This window comes from Vicugna pacos, chromosome 11, assembly GCF_048564905.1.
Source record: "Vicugna pacos chromosome 11, VicPac4, whole genome shotgun sequence".
Taxonomy (NCBI): Eukaryota; Metazoa; Chordata; class Mammalia; order Artiodactyla; family Camelidae; genus Vicugna; species Vicugna pacos.
Window position 1 is genome coordinate 10,629,356 of NC_132997.1, and position 13,426 is coordinate 10,642,781.

Genomic DNA, 13,426 nt, shown 5'->3' on the forward strand with positions numbered 1-13,426 from the left:
GGCAACATAAATTCTGATTTGTAACAATACATATTCTGTGTAAATAATCTTCAAGGTCATCTGATTAAGGCAATTTAACTAGTCCCTGTCTCACTAGAATGATACAGATTTCATTAAAACTTCATACTACACCAAAAAAAAAATGAATCCTTGTTACTTTAAACCATATTCAAATATATCATACAAATACATATTGAATATGTATCAGAAATAAGCGACACTCTTTAGTATTCAGAGTTGATCCTTCTAAAATATCTGTCATTGTGACAGCACACTTTTATTAAGCACCTCTTGGGTTCTTTGTATACAAGGCATCTACCTCTCACAGTCAGACAAATTAAACGATATTACTCAAATTTCACAAATGAGGAAATGTACTTAAGCCATGAAAATAACGTACATATTCATCAACAGGAAAGAAAAGAGTAAAGACTTTTCTTACAATATTCACTAACAATCTTTTCTTCCATATTAAAACTACATAAAACCAATTCAGTCTTTGTAAGTATTTCTGTCAAAAAGGGCCACAAGAGAAAAACAAGCAACATCATTAGCAGTGGTTGGACTTTAAGAGCTCACTTCTCTTTTGCACTATAATTATTTTTAATGTTTATTTTTAGTGCTTACAGAGCACTAAAATAAAAAAAATAACTTTTTATGTAATTACCTGAGAATTAAAAATTTGTGAAAATGAACAATTTTAATTTCTGCCACTCTGTCTCAACTTCTCAATGGTGTCTCTCCTTTCAAGGCCTCATCAGTCTGAGATCACTAAACTCGGCCATTTATGGAGTCACAGGTGTTCGGGTAACCACTTAACGGGAGGCTGATAAGAGGAGCAATTAAGAATGCATTCTGTGCAGCCTGGGTTCCAGCACCGAGCTAGCCACAGCCTGCTGTGTGTAATTTGGGACAAGCTGCCCCATCTCTCAATCCCTCAGGTGCAAAAAAGGAGACACTGATACCTACAATCAAACACCTGCTATGAAGTAAAACATGAGGAAAGCATTTTAGCCTTAGGTAGGTGTCCACTCACAGCGAGTTTGGACATTATGATGATGAGGATGGCTGTTAACAAATTAAGCTCGACCAAACAGGAGAAATCACCTTAAAGGAGAAACATTTTAAGTCAATGAGCATTTCCTTTTGGATGAATTGCAGAATATTCTAATGATTTTTTAATAAACCAAATTTTGTCCATTAATTATACATTTACAGGTTCATGGACAAGTCTCCAGAAAAAGAATTAGAGGCCTCTTACCTCTGTAAACTAAGAAAGTAAATTTTAAAAAAAATCACGGAGGAGATTATACCTCATTTGGGAGAGTATGTGCTTAGCATGCATGAGGCACTCAGTTCAGTCCCCATTAACTCCATTTAAAAACATTGTTTTTTAGGAAATGGAAAATTAAAGCAAAAAGATGGAGGAATACAGAATTTTTTAGAGACTCATCTAAGATTTAAGATGGGGAAGAAACCATCCATTTCTCAGGAGAAATCTTGAGGACTATGTAAACTGGATCTGAGATGTCTAGTCCTTTAACATTATTCAAGAATTCATATTACCAAGTCTTAAAATTACCTGATAACGCACAGTGGTGATACTGATCATAACAGCTGCCATCACGGATCGAGCTCCGGCTAGGACTGCTCTGTTCTGACATCTCTGCCCCTCAGGCCTCACCAGGATGAGAGCACTAAATTCGGTCATTCAAGAGCATCTTTTGTAAGTCCTCCATTTGTGCTTCTGACTCTCCCCTCACCAGCTCCTCTGAGGGAAGCACTGTTATCATCTTCCCCACTCACAGATAAGGCCACTGAGGCAGAGACTAAACCCGTTCCAGGTCACATTGGCATTAAAGGACTTCTGTATTTCTGCTGTTTGCTTTTGACAAAGGAATCTGAGATATCAATTCAAGGCAGACTGTTAAATAATCAAGTCTGTCAGGTCTTCACCTCAAAGAGCAGATACTATAAATTCCTGATGTAGGATGAGGCTGCCGCCACAAACTGACTCAGCTTGAAATTAATATCCAAGATGAAGCAGCGGATACACGTAAATATTCACGATTGTCAACTCTGCTCACGGGTCTGGGCCCTTCACTGCCTGAACGGGGGTGCAATCCCCACCCGTGTCTGGGAGAGAAGCGCGGCTCTTCCCCGGCTCACCCAGGCTTCACGGGGTATTTCCCCCCAAAGACTGGCCTCAAAGATTAAAAGCTCTCAAGATTTTTACACCATGCAAATCTAAAAGACATTTCTGCAGATGGAGCACTTTCTCAGGCTTAAACCTTTTTTGCCTACATTCAGCCAGGGGGAAAAAAGAAACATGACTCTACAAAGTCTCTGACCCGCACCACTCACAGGAGTAGAACGGCCAGAGCAGAAGATGGCACTTCACATTGCAGGATGAGAAAAAAATAAAGATGCCCCGACAACAGGCACTCCCAGAGACAGTGCTCAGCAGTCTTCTGCGCACTCACGGTTGTGCAGTCCTAATCACCTTCTATTTCCAGAACACTTAATCACCCCCAAAGAATCCCCCTGTCACTAGCAGTCACTCCCTAATCCCCCTCCAACCAGCTCCTTCCAACCATCACCTGCTCTCTGCCTCTGCATGTGCCTATTCTGGGCTTTTCATATCACTGAAATCAACAATATGTGGCCATTTGTGTCTGCTTCCTTTCAATTAACATGCTGTTATCAAGGCTTGTACATTTTGAAGTGGTATCAGCATCTCTTTCTTTTTTTTTTTTTTGAAAACTTTAAAGATTATTAGAAGGTGGTAAGTACTATCAGCAAGAGTAGAGTGGAGCATAAGTGATTGGGTTTCAAAGGGAAAAGTGTGGGTTGAACAGTCAAAGTGGACTTCCCAAAACAGGTGGCATTTTTCATTTTCCTCTTCTTTTTTGTCTTTTTTATTCACTCTTACGTGTGAATAATGTTCCACTACATGGAGATACTACATTCTGTTCATGCATTCAGCAGCTATTTATGGACGAGGCCAGAAAAATGAGTGTAAGAGGTGACTAGCATGGATGGCATTTAAGCAAAGGGCAAAATGTGCTTTCAAAAAAATCCAACAAAGAGAGGCACAAGGAAATTCAGTGTGTTTCTGAGCAAAGTGCTTGCTTGCTTCGGCAGGACTACCGTGCAGGGCTGGGGTGGATATTGGCAGGAGTCACGGTGAGGGAGTCAACTAAGACTCCCCACTGCAAGCAGCTCAGCCAATCCTCCTCCCTCATCCTGTATTGTTAGAGAAATGTTTCTAGGTTACTCTTATTTCAAGTAATAGCATTTTAACTGCACATCTGATCATCTCCATCAGACCACATTATCTCCAAGCCACAGAAAATCATTCACTGACCGGAGCAGCTCCAGGACATAAAGGTGAACGATCAGGGAGTCCTGCAGCATTCCAGCCTGCAGGCACAAACCCCACATGTACCCTGGTGATGTCCAGAAAATAAAATGCATGGAAATTTCTCACTGCTGGTACACGACATCTGCCCTCAAATTGCCCCAAAATCATGCTGGCAAAGCACTACTCAACCCTCTCACTATAAAAAAACCAAAAAGCTAAGAAGGCAAATTTAGGCTCTTGCATTGAAAACCAGCAACCATCACTGCCAGTATCTGAGCAGGAATGCTCCTGACTTCGAAAACCACTGCGCAGATACTTTTCAAGCGTGAAACTCATATATGTATTCCAAATAGATGATATTGCAGTAGGATTTTTCTTTTCAAAATTTCCACTTGCAACATTAGCACAAGAAAATTTATGTTTAGGCTTTAAAAAAATCATTTATCCTCCACTTTCTTAGTTTTGAACTTATTATTATTTTATAAATGGAGTTATGCTGTGTATTATAAACCGTTTGATTTCTGAAAACAAGACCTTTATGACCTCACTATTTCAGAGCAAACTTTAACGATTCTTTGAGAGGTGGGACCTGGGGCGCTCACTAACAGCTCTTTAAATACTGACAAGGATATGCTATTAAGTAATGCAAAGGCTCTAACTCCACATTAGCTCAGAAAGCAAAGAAACTACACCAAAGACTTCCTTAAATATTTTATATATTCGTATTCTTTTGAATATTAAAATTCTGAAAAGATGATTTTTTTTTGAAAAAGACAACAGCTTTTTTAAATTTCCTCTCACCAAGAAAGCAATCTTTGTCAAGAATAAAAACCCCTATGGAAATCGAAATGACAGGACGTTTCTAGCTAAGTGAACATCCAGATCTGAACACAAACCTAAATCCAATCAGATCTCACTTGAACGAGCTCAACAAAGTCCTGGGCAACCCTGGAAATTAGCTCTTTTGTTCCAAATGTTGGCTGAGCTAAGATAATCAAACAAGGAAGGGGAAGAGAGAAGACGAAAGTCCACCTGGCATCCTCCATCAGTTTTCTTCCAGCCACAAGGTGCCTCTAGGGCGGCCCCGCTAACAAGCCCCCCATAAAGAAAGCCGGCATCCACACTGCCCCTGCCGTCCCCAAGTAGCCCCGATGCCCATATTCCAGCCTGTGAATGGTCTTCTAATGATCCCCCAGTTGGTGGCACCTACCCCCTCATCCCCGCTACACACACAGAGCCACGGCAGCCTTCCCAAATCACAAATTTGATCACATCAACCCCACTTCAAATGCTTCAGAGGCTCCCTGTTAGAGTTCTAGCCCCACCCCAGACCCTGCTTGCCCAGCCTCACCTCAGTACACAGGTTCCCAGTGACCTCAGGGGTCCCCTGACATGCTCCTCCCTCTCACTTGCCTCCAGGCTCATTTTGACTGTTTCCCAAGGAAGCCTTCCCTCCCTCCAACCTCCATAAATTGTTCCTCTCTTCCTAGAGCTTTCTAGGCTAAGTCAACTTCTGACAATGCTAAGCTCTCAAGAAGCAAATACATTTTGCTTATTATCGTGGCTACACCCTCTCTCCCCTATACTCACAGAAGTGCACGTGTTATGAATAAATGAATGACGGGTTGGATCTCAAAGGGACAGACATACCTGATCCCGCCCATCCCGATCCTTCTGTCTGTAGAATATCAGAAGCAAAACCTGAAGTACCTTCCCTGAGGGTCACTTTCTGTTGACACCCTTCACTGCCTACTGTGTCAGTTCTAGTAAAACTCAACTTATTCCAAAGCCCTACACCCCGGACTCTCTCCAGTGTCCTCCCCAGCAGGGGCTCCCTCCACCGTGGACTGCATAGGGCACTCTCCCCGGGTCCCCACGCCAAAAGCCTCCAGGCCTCTGCCTGGGCTGCACCTGCGACCTGAGCCACATTCTTGACTCCTTCTCCTGGCTGACTCTTACTCTGTCCTCACAACTCAATTTAGAGCCCATTTCTTCCAGGAAGTCCTCTCTGATAATGTCCTTTAGGTCTTGTCTGGGCTCTATCTATAGCAGCAATATATGGAGACCAACTGGGTGCCTGCTCCTAATAAGACCACGAACCCTTGGGGGCCACGTGGGAAGGAGTGAGAGATTACAAGAAAGATGGGGAAATCAAAAAGCAAAAATCACAGCCCAAGTCACAAATTCAAGGATACTTTCTCATAAAAAAGTATAAACTATTTCACACGTGTGCAATTTGGCTACTATTTTTGTGGCTTGTGGACAGCAAGAACTTGGTGTTCTAGTCCAAAACCTAGGTTACATGCAAAGAAATGTATATATTCATATCCAAAGGAAACAAGAGCTGCTCAACAACAGTTTGCAGTTAGAACTGAAAGGAAATTTGATAAAGGCAATCTCTCTCTCTCTCTTCTTTCTTTTCTGGAATCATATAATTTTAGAAGAATTTGCGTGACTAACAGATGGTTACAGTCCGTGATTTTGCACAGGAGTGTTTGGGGCTTAGGAAGCCCAGATTAGATTCACTCTGTAAATGAAATCACACCAACAAACTGATAGGTGCCGTGGTGGTGGAGCTGATGTTCCAAAGCAGGCAACCTTATTCTGTAAGAGAACTCTAAATAGAAAGCAAGAAATGCAATGTACTATACTGAATTTGATTTGCTATATGGGTCATTAACTGATAGTACATCTTGACTAATGGAACCCAAAAATAAATTGTCAACGTCGGTTTTCTTCATCTGACCGTTTTATGCTAACTTTGGATATTAAACACTCACTCCATATGGAAAGCTCAGGCTTACGCTGCAGCACATGTACATCCCGCGGAAGAAAGCTGACCAAGGGAGAACTGGAGAGTTTCCGTTCAGAAGCTGCAAAGTCTGGTTTTGCACCTGTACATCATTTGCAACCACGTCATCTTCAAACGAGTTAGACGTTACCTCTGTGGGGCGAAAAGCACTGCGTGCTTCAGAATCATCAAAGAACGCTGAGCTTTGTGAAACAGTCCTGAGGCACTTAAATCATACTTTTTCTGAAAGGCTCCAAAGCTGACCCACTTCACCATTCCAGGTATAACAGGGAAGTACTGGAAACAGTAGAGAGAACATGCCCTTGAAGTCTGACAAGGCCCTGCTTGAATCCTGCTACAGCATTTACTAGCCGCTAAACAGACCAATTCCTTAACCCCTCTGAGAAGGCTTCCCAATCTGCAAAAGGGGGCTGCCACCGCCCACCTGGGAATCCTGCTACAGCATTTACTAGCCGCTAAACAGACCAATTCCTTAACCCCTCTGAGAAGGCTTCCCAATCTGCAAAAGGGGGCTGCCACCGCCCACCTGGGAGGCATGGATGTGAATGAAATACGCAAGTAGGGCGGCCGACTGGTACCTGACACGGGGCCTGGCTAGTTTCCCTCTGCTGCCCTTCTCCCCCTTTAAACTTGCACTGTTCCCCCAGTAATGATCAAGCCCCTGAAACAGACTACCCGTATCTTCTGTGTATCCCTGGATACATGCCTTACCCTTAGGAGGCCAGAAAAACAACTGCCTCCTCCCAAGTTACTAACAATGTTCTTAAGATTCTGGGTATTTTTAACTCTATTTTTCAGGGAGACTATTCCAGAACTTTCCAAGCACCATTCTCCAGGTTGGCTCCCCTCCCTTTGCCCATCCCTTCTCACTTCAGATCCTCTGTCTGACTGCCTTCTGTTCATGGGAAAGAGAGTCCGGTAGGGTGGGGACTCCCTAGGCCTCCCTCCCTCCCTCACAGGTGACTGTGACTACATTCTCCCCACTCCCCACTCCAACTTCAGCTTCTGAGGACTCTACCCTCCCAGACCCTGCAGCCTCTGCACCTTCCCAAGACGCACATGTGGCCACGACCCTCCCTGCAGATTTCTTCCTGGCTGGCCCTGCCCACCCCCCGGCCCCTTAAGGATAAATAGCATTGCTCTGAAAATGGGAAACGCCGCTAACTGACACACCAAAGCTGCATGGTCTGGGCTTTCCTCCAACCCAGGCACAGCCCTGCCCCCCCTCAGCCTCAGTCTGCAGCCCTCGAGAAGATCTAATTCACATGCAAGGCTGTGAACACCAGCAAAGAATGACGACTCCCAACGTGTATCTCTAGTCCGGCTCCTTCACTTGAGCCCCAGGCTCATCGACCCGAGTGCCTCTTTGAAGTCCTAACTTGGATGAAAAATGGCATCTTAAAAATGCCTCATGTCCACAATTTACTCTGGAATTCGATTCCTGGCAGGTATCTCTCAGACTCCCCAGTTTAGTAACAGCCCCAGCACCCACCTAGTTGTCTGAGGTCACATTCAATTTCCACTCTTCCCTCCCCCCGGCCCTGCCCTGCAATCAGTCCTGTTATTTATGACAATAAGTCCATCTCAAGTGTGGTTCTGCAGGGACCATGGCCGGAACCCCACAAGCTCACAGCATGGTGCACTGAGTAACAGTCCTCCGTAGGGTGCTCCCCGGCGGGGGAGGCATCTCCTGCCACTGGCCACCTCAGAAGGCACTGGATTCTCACACAGGAGGCCCAGGAGAAGGGACTCAAGGTTCTCCCGTGGTCTGAGCTTTGAAGGGCCCGAGGTCTGGGGGAGCTCCTAATTAGCAGACACACTTGAAAGTGAGCAGATGAGGATGTGAGAACCCAGGCAAGGCTGTTCTCACTCCAACTCCTGGGCTCACGGGAGCCACGGGAAAGGCCTGTGTCCAGGGTACAGCCCGGCCATCACAGATCCCAGCCTGCAATTGCCAACCCGGACAGCATAGACTCCATCTACTTGCGACACTTACTTCTGTTCTGTTCACCACCCAGAATGTGATGGACTCATTCAGATATTCTGGCCTGTCTCAAGTGAGACAAATTCAGTGAAAAATGAAGTGTCCACATTTGGACCAGAGCATGAAAGGAGAAACAAGGCCTCATGGTCAGCATGATGGTGGTGGCCACGCCCTTCCACCGGGTGAGATGAACCATGGTGAGGGTGAGAATCCAAGGTCCTACGTCGGCCAAATCATCTTCCTTCACGGTTGTCTGGGGTGTTGGAGACTGACTACCACAAACTAATGACATGGCCGTCAGTGGTGGACGTCAGCTGCAACAGAAACGGATTCAGCTATTTACTACCAACATGGGTTAAAAGTAAATCCCTGGGTAGGGAGGTCTGCACGGCTGCTGAGGCAAACCACAGACCCAGCTCTGAATGCCCACTGGCTGAAGCAGAGAGGAAGCTATGGCCGTTTTAGCTGTCCCTGTGTCCAACAGATCCAGGTGAGCCAGCTACTTAGGAGAAGGCCATGTATTCCTGATACTCAGAAAAACCAGCCTCGTAAAGGGAACAAAATAGTGGCATGGATTTTAGAACCTATTCTGCCCCTTTATGAAGGCAAAGTAAAGTAAATGGCACGGGGAAGTTGAATGCAAAAAAAGAAAATTAAAGAACCAAACGGTGACTGCTTCCTCCAACAGCGTCCCCTGCAGATGCTCACCCCCGAGCCGGCCACTTCCTCACCAGTGACCGCCGGCTAGGAAGCGCCGTCACGCACGTCACACAGCGACAGCCAGGAACCGCGTGCCGAGCACATTTGTATAAAAGCAGGAATCGTGCAAGTTGCCGCAGAATTTGACTTTACAATTTTAAATACTCCATGAAAAGAATCCCTCAGCAGCCGCCTAAATCAATTCGCATCTCACTTCTTCAAAACAATGAAACAAATTTAATAAGGGCGCATTTGTCACCAAATAAAAGGAGGACCAAACAGGTTCCTCAAAGCAAGAATTTTAACAGGTATCAAAAACCAGTGGGTAATGTGCAAACAAAGTAAATAGTCCAAAAATTAAGAAAATACAAAATGACGAGGATAATACATGGATCAACACAGCTGTTAAGTTTTTGCTTTTTAAAACGATTGAGACAGCACGGATGGCAATCTGGCTATTTCCAATGCAGGATGTGCACAGCCCACATTTTCAGATGCAACAACATGCTCACTGGGCAGTACAAGTGAAAAAGGAATAAAGAAAAAGGAAAAGAAGAACAAGAGAAATTAGAAACACACAAGAACAAAAATGATTTTGACAGCATGTACAAGAATTTACGTGAGTGTGTGAGGCCAGGAACGCGGGGATGGTGAAACCCACCCTCACCTCTTGCTCCAGGGAAAGCAGGGGCCTGAGGGGAGCGGTGCTGCCGGACGACCCCAACGTGGTCAGCGCCCCTAACCCAAATTCCACCTACAAGCGTCTAGGCAGATTTTGAGCTACAAATTGTGGTCGCATTTCAGTCTGGACCGTTTTACTCACTTCCACCAAGAGTAGCAGGAGAGAATTAGGCTCTGCTCCTGCACCAAATCATTGTTTAAAAAACTAATGACTGTGGAATACTAAAAGCAACAATGGGGTAAAAGTGACTGGAGGAGAATGTGCTTGACCCGAGCTCACTGGCCGCGTTATCTCACTGACGTTCAGATACTGGCTGAGCTCTTATGGTACCAGGACAGACAGACCCACAAGGAGGGAGATTTAATGCGCTGCTGTATTTTGATGCCGGGAGCCATGCCTGGTACATGAGGTTCTGGGTAATCAATGGTGACAGTGTCAAACACTGTGGGCTAAGTACACATCCGGCTACTCCGCCAAGTCCCAAGGGCAGACTTCAAAAGACAAAAACAAGCTGGCATTCTTTGGTGGCTCTGCAGACTCAGAGACAAGCATTTGTTGAGTAAAAATGTCACCAGTGACTCCTATGACAAAAGAGGAGGCACTGGCGTGGGGGCTGGGGCAGGGCTCAAGGCTTCCAATGCTCACTCACCAGTCTGTCCAGGGGGAGAAGGTGGTCCCTGCTTACGTTGCACCGATGCACCTACCTTGACTAATGCCTGGGGCCTCAGCAGGTGTTGACAGGTGAGGTGAACAGAGCCAGACTCGGTGTAGCACGGTGCTGGGAGCTATGCCCTCAGCAGTGCCCAGGCTCCTAAATATACCAGCACATCCCCAAGAAGCAGAAGGGGAGTGCGGGCATGTAGGTCACAGGACCCTGTGAGGACAAGCACAGATCATGGCCACGACAAGCCTCTCCCCTTCCTTAAGCCATACAGGTATATCTGGGAGGAACAGAAAATTCATCCAGAGACCGCTAGGTGGGCTCTCGCAGGTGGGACTCGGGTCCACTTCTCTTCTCACTCACAGGGCTGGTCTAGACATTCTTTTTATCAATTCTCTAACATCTTCTCCTCCAACTTACCAACAACCAGAAAGTAGGATCTGATCTTAGGTAAGTTCAAGAATCACAGAGCACTGCCTTCACGGCGGGCCCAGCAGCATGTGCCAGGTTCTCCGACCGTCACCTGTGGGACCACCATGAGCCCTCTCCAGACTCAAGGACAGAGGCCGTAGGACGGGGGGACACAGCCTCCCTAACCCTCCCCAGCAAAGGGGGACCACTTCTCGGCAAAGACATCTCACCGTCTTCTGCCCGAGGGACAGCACGATAGATACACTGGGAAACAGAGCAGAAGGTGGGGGGGTAGGCAGCCCAAAAGAGCTCGTCTGTACTTCCGAGGCAAAGTGGGGCCTTTGACTTAATCACAGGGACAAACTGAGAATGAACATTACCCTGCTCTGTCCCATACACCGTGATACGCCTTTCCCTGCATAAGGAGTTCATTCGGAAGTCCCTGGCGGTGTTTCTGATGTCCTAACTTGGCATGGTGGCTGTCGGGCAAGAAGAGAGGGCCTGAGCCGAACAGGTGCTGGGTCTGGGAGGCAGGAGACACCGGCTCCAGCCCCAGCTCAACCAGCGCCTCGTTCCGCCTCAAGGGGTTAAGCATCTCATCCAAAAGCAAAGGGATGAGACTGTCCCAGGACAGGCTGCCCAACAGAAATGAAATGAGAGCCATGTAAAGAAAGTTTCCCAGTTGCCACGTTTAAAATAGTAAACAAAGAAACAAACCAACAAACAAAAAACAAATACTAGAAACTGATTTTAAGAACAGATCTTACTTAATCAACTGTATGCAAAATACTATCATTTTGACATGTAATCAATGTAGGAAGTAAAGAGATAGTTTATATACTTTTGCTAGACAAGCCTCATCGTCTGATGTGCATTTGACCTACAGCATATCTCAGCTCAGTCCAGCCTCCTCCCCAGTGCTCCTAGCAGCAGTGGCTTTGGCTAATTTATTGGACAGCAACTCCAGGGTTCCCACCATGGTCCTGGCTGTAAAGCGGGAGTAAGTGTCCACACTAACCCTAAAAGGATCTCTCTGAAACAAAGGCGGATTCACTTTGAAATGTCTGTAAACCAGCAGGCGGCACCTCCCTCCCCCCTTGGCTACAAGACAGACTTCTTTCTTGCTGATCCCTTTCTGGATGTAGGGAAGAAATCCGGCACACAGCCAGGGTGGGCTGGCCTCCAGGTAAACTTACCTGCTGTCTGTGTCCAGTCCCATGAAGTCCTCCTTCTCAAAAGGGATGCAGATGAGGGGAATCTTGCCCCAAAATTCTTGTGGCCACCATCCAGCCACTTGGAATTGAGCAAGATGAAGAGTGACACAGTGAAGTCCTCGATCCTCTTCTCCACCACCCTGCAGTCCTCGTAGATTGAAGGACACGTCGGTGAATGGCTGCTCGGCTACCTCCCCATGCAGCACAAAGACAAAGAGCTGAGGGTCATTAAGCCCGGTGCCATACAGCCCCTCTGCACGTGCAGCTTCTCCAAGGCCTTGGCAGAGAGACAGTTGGTAATGGTGACAAGGCCCACGACTTTGCGGTGTGTCTGGAAGACGCTCCACCCATTCTCAGGCACATAGTGGTGCCTGTAGTGGATACAGAATGTCCACTGGTAGCCGCATGGGCTGATATGGCTCACCGAGGTGAGTAGCTGATAGATGCAAAAGAAATTCTCCTCTGAGATGATCTCCATTGGTTGGACCACAATGGGAAGTGTCTGGTGGTCCTCAGCACACTGCACGTAGTCAGGGATGCTCATGTTGCTGGCCCTGCCGAGAGGGGTGAGGAGATGGAGGTACATAATCTGCTGTGTGCTACGGGCCCACCTGGGTTGCTGTGACCTGGTGTGTACCAGCCAGAAGGCAAGGGAAGCCAAAGCAAATCCGGGGGTACAGTTTGTCCTCAGAGTCTGCACATGGCTAATGTATCTCAGATCATATTACCCAGCTTTTGGTCTAAGCTTCCTGCCTCTGCAGAGAAGGGTCATTTCTTATTTTCTATTTCCAAGCACCTAGCAAGGCCCTGATGCAAAGTCACTGCTCAAAAATGCTGAATAAAAATGAACAAAGAAAATGCTTTCCCCAAACCCCTTCAGCAGAATATAAAGAAAAGGACCACAGTAGGATTAAAAGATCTGGATTTCTATCCAAATTATTTGAACCCCTAAGCTTCATAATAATGGATAAGAAAACTTGCCTAGGGGAAGAGGATACAGTTCAGTGGTACAGCACATGTTTACCATGTACGAGGTCCTGGGTTCAAAACCCAGTACCTCATTTTAAAAAATGAAACAAATAAATACACCTAATTACCCTCCTGAAAAAGTATTTTTTAATTCAAAAGTCAAAAAACACCTTGCAATTGACACAACATTGTAAACTTGACTATACTTCAATTAAAAAAAAATCCTTGCCTTACAAGAATATATCTGAATTACGGATGTTTGCAAATGTAAAATGTCTAGGGTACCACCTGCATAAAAAGAGGTGACTGTACAAATGTACTATCCCTCCTTAATGAGCTATACTTCCTTTGGGGGTTTATAACCTCTCAGAGCTAATTTTCTCAGATTAAAAAATATAAACATTGCCTGATTCTCAGTAGTGATGAATAATCAGATAAGCCAAAGAAAGCATATGACCCACAGAGTTTACTCAATAAATGTTTGTTGAATGAATGAATAAACAAGCAAGTGAATGCTGCTCCCTTCCACAGACCATCATAATGGTACTGCCTGGAAATCCCAAGCCCACGTTCACCCGACTCTGCACTAACAAAATGGGTGACCTGGGTAGGCCTGTGTGCTTCTCTAAG

General features: G+C 45.9%; 1 long non-coding RNA gene across 1 annotated transcript in view; it reads right to left on the reverse strand.

Moving 5' to 3' along the window:
• The window catches only part of LOC140699633 (uncharacterized), a 48,888-nt gene extending 36,844 nt beyond the window's left edge, over nucleotides 1-12,044 (reverse strand). Inside the window, exon 1 of the long non-coding RNA XR_012077873.1 lies at nucleotides 11,810-12,044. This is a non-coding gene — a long non-coding RNA (uncharacterized lncRNA). The remainder of the gene's footprint in view (nucleotides 1-11,809) is intronic.
• Nucleotides 12,045-13,426: the final 1,382 nt, after the last annotated feature.